The sequence below is a fragment of the Apium graveolens genome, unplaced genomic scaffold (assembly GCF_009905375.1).
Source record: "Apium graveolens cultivar Ventura unplaced genomic scaffold, ASM990537v1 ctg3370, whole genome shotgun sequence".
Lineage (NCBI taxonomy): Eukaryota > Viridiplantae > Streptophyta > Magnoliopsida > Apiales > Apiaceae > Apium > Apium graveolens.
The window spans coordinates 68,887-72,713 of NW_027418070.1; positions in this window are offsets into that span (position 1 = coordinate 68,887).

Sequence of the window (3,827 nt, forward strand, 5' to 3'; positions counted from 1 at the left end):
GCCATCAGAATCTTTCTAGCCTATGCAGCCCATGCCAATATCAAGGTCTCAAATGGATGTTAAAAGTGCATTTCTGAATGGAGATTTGGAGGAGGAAGTCTATGTCAGTCAGCCTCCCAATTTTGAAGACCCCAACTTTCTTGACTATGTCTACTATCTTTTGATAGCACTTTATGGATTGAAGTCAGCACCTACAGCTTAGTATGACACCTTGTTAAAGTTCCTTTTTTAAAATCACTTTCACAAGAGGTGTTGCTGATAAAACTCTTTTCTTCAGAAATATTAATGGCTCTAGTATACTTGTTCAAATTTATGTAGATGATATTATATTTGGCTCTACAGATGAGAAACTTTGCAAAAAGTTTGCCAAATTAATGCAAGGAAAGTATGAAATGAGCATGATGGGAGAACTAACTTACTTTCTTGGTTTACAAGTTAAGCAAGTTAGTGATGGAATATTCATTAGTCAAACCAAATATGTTTATGATCTTTTAAAGAAGTTTGACTTAATGGATTGCACATCTGCAAAAACTCCCATAACCACTACCACTAAACTTGAATTGAACATTATTGAAAAGTCTGTGGATATTTCAGGTTATAGAGGCATGGTTGGCTCACTTTTATATTTAACAACTAGTAGGCCAGATATAATGTTTGCTAGAGATTCTGGTTTTGATCTAACTGGTTATTTAGATGCAGATTATTTAGGTTGTAAAATTGACAGAAAAAGTACAACAGGAACCTGTCAATTTCTAGGAAACAAGCAAGTTTACTGGTTTAGTACGAAACAAAACTCAGTCTCTACTTCTACAGCTGAGGCTGAATATATTGTTGCTGGTAGTTGTTGTGCACAGATTCTATGGATGAAAATTCAATTACTAGATAATGGTCTACATGTGGACAAGATTCCAATTTTTTGTGACAACACAAGTGCCATTGCCATTACTGAAAATCATGTGCAGCATTCAAGGACAAAACACATTAACATCAAGTACCATTTCATTCGAGAACATGTCATGAATGGTACAGTGGAACTTCATTTTGTTCCAAGTGAGAAGCAACTTGAAGATATCTTCACCAAGCCACTTGATGAGTCCACCTTTTATATGTTGATAAGTGAGTTAGGTATGTTTAATTATTCCTAAATTGTTTTGATGTCTAAGCAATTTATAATGCAGCTAGAATCAAATTTGATTTTTCTTATAAAGATGAACTTTTGGCTAAGTCAAAATTAACATCGCGACGGTTGTTCATTATCCGTTGAAAATGAATATTCGTTGAATTTCAGTATTTGTTGAAAATCAAATATTTTTCTGGGTACTTTTATCTCAACAGATTTTTGTTTAATCTATATCCGTTGAATTGCTTTAATAATAGTCGTTATTTCTATTCCTTATCCGTCGAATTTACTTACAATATGTAAGTATATGTCGATGGATAATCTCTAGAATTTCTAAAGTTTATTTCATTTTTAAACGGCTATTTTGGGCAATTTTCATTGGTTACTTATTGTAATTTTCGATTTTAACTTTTTTAATTCTGAGAAAGAATAAAAGCCCCCTTTCATTTTTCATTTTACTTTTATCTTTCTCAAAGCAATTTTACTATCTTCGTCTCCAAAGCAAAAACCCTTTTCTCTATAACTACTACCAATCACAGCAATGGCACCTGTAGTCAAAATCACGTCTTAATCTGGATTTGTGTATGAAAAGAACAACTTTGTAGCACTGGTGAACAAAGATATTGTTGCTTCTGAGGACTATCACAAGATGATGGACTTCATTCGAAGTTGCAAACTGAGCTATGCAATGCTTGAATCTCCGGTTATCTACTGCGAAGTTGTGGAGGAGATTTAGTCTAATGCAGTGTACAACTCTAAAGATAAGACCATTGTTTCTCTCTCAAAGGTAATGACTATTGCATTAACTGTGATGATATTCAAGCATGCTTTAAATTTCCTGAAAATAACACACTTTTTCCACACACTGACACAGATGTTAGCACCATGCTTGTGTCTATGGGTTATTCTCTTAATCATGCTAAATTAGGTGAGGTCAGGAGAATGGGCCTTAGAAAAGGGTGGAGCTTTTTCTATGTCTTTTTTATAAAAGTATTTTCAGGAAAGATTAGAAATTTTGATGTCATTACATATTCTATGGTTAATATGAGTTACATGATTTTAAATGAAAAGTACCTCAATTTCAGTAGTTCTCTCATGTATGAACTTGGGTATAAGTTATAAGACATTTAAAAGAGGTCAAAGAACGTATACTATGTTAGTTTTATTATAATGCTAGCAAATCATGTGTCTAAAGACCTCTTGATTGAGAACCCAACAAATAAGCTTGATTGTTGGGTCCAAGAAAAGAGGGTTCTGGCTAATCTTAACAGGAACAATCTCCACAGTGAAGTGCATCTCAACTACTTTCCAATCATGAAGGCAACTCAGGAAAGTGAGGTAACTGTTTCTATCTCTACTATCTCCCAACCTCAAGTTTCTCTGCAAACTACCGTGGATATGGCATCTGTGACAGTGACCAAACAGATGCCTACCCAATCTACAAAATCCAAAATTTCAAAAACCAAGTCAAAGAAACCCCACTCTAGTTCCTCTCAAAAGAAACTAGTTTTAAAAACTACCAAAACACAAGAGGGGAGTGTGGAAGGTGGTGAGATAAGAGAGAGATAGGGTGAACATCAAAGAAACCCTAAGGATAAGGAGAGTGAGGTAAGTGTGACCCAAACCAACCACATTGCAGTCTCCCAATAGACTGTAGTGCTTAATAAGGAAACAAGCTCATTGTTAGGTGCATCCTCCCAAAAGATGTGACTATTGAAACAAACTCTCAACCAAGAGCACAGGCCAAAAGGGGAAGGGACACTGACCAACCTCAAACTTATATCAGAAAGAAGAAGTCTAAACCTTTGGGGGAGTCACGGGGTGCACACACAATGCCAACTACAGTCAAAGACTCAGTTACTGCACCATCACAAATTCAAGTTGATGTGGCTCCAATAAATGTGGGGTCACGGCCAAAATCTCCAACAATCGAAACACCGCACACATACAATTCTCCCACAAACTCACTGGATGTGGACATGATACACACATCAATTCTTGATTCTCCATCTTGAAACTCGTGGAGGAGCCAAAATCCAAAGCAAGCGAGCATCATCTTATAGATGATTTATTGGCTCACTTGCCATTTCTTTCTGATACTACTGAGAAATCTGTGCATAATCTCAAATTAATCATCACAGATTCTATATTAGTTTAACTCCTAACTCTATCATTTCTATTCTCTCGACATATATTCCTCATCCGTCGACTAGTGATTGTCTCTCGACGGATAAGCTTCACAACAATTATCCGTCGACATTCACAACTACTATTTTGACGGATGTTTCTCATTCGTTGGAAGTCTCTACACAACTTGAAATTTCCACATATGTTACTAGTGTAGATGACTTAGTGGTTGTTCAATCACTCTAAGGATTGAGGGAAGAGAGTGAATTGAGTGAGAGGCTGAGTTGCTCTCAAGCAAAAGGAGAGGAATAGAGTGAACAAATGCATGATATTTCTTCCAGCATGGCAAAAGTGAGTGAGAGGAGTCCCACCTTAGATGGTGAAGGTGAGGGTGTGAGGGTGGGAAGCCAAGAGGAGCCCTTGATGTATGAAAAGAGAGATCATGAGAGAAAAGAAGGCACAAAAGAATGGGAAGATTCCATTGCTAGTGAGTTAAAGGATGTCAATAATGCAGAAAAAGAGCTAATATTTCAGCAAGAATATCAAGTTGTTTTAGATTCTTTCTCTTTTAATGCTGAGC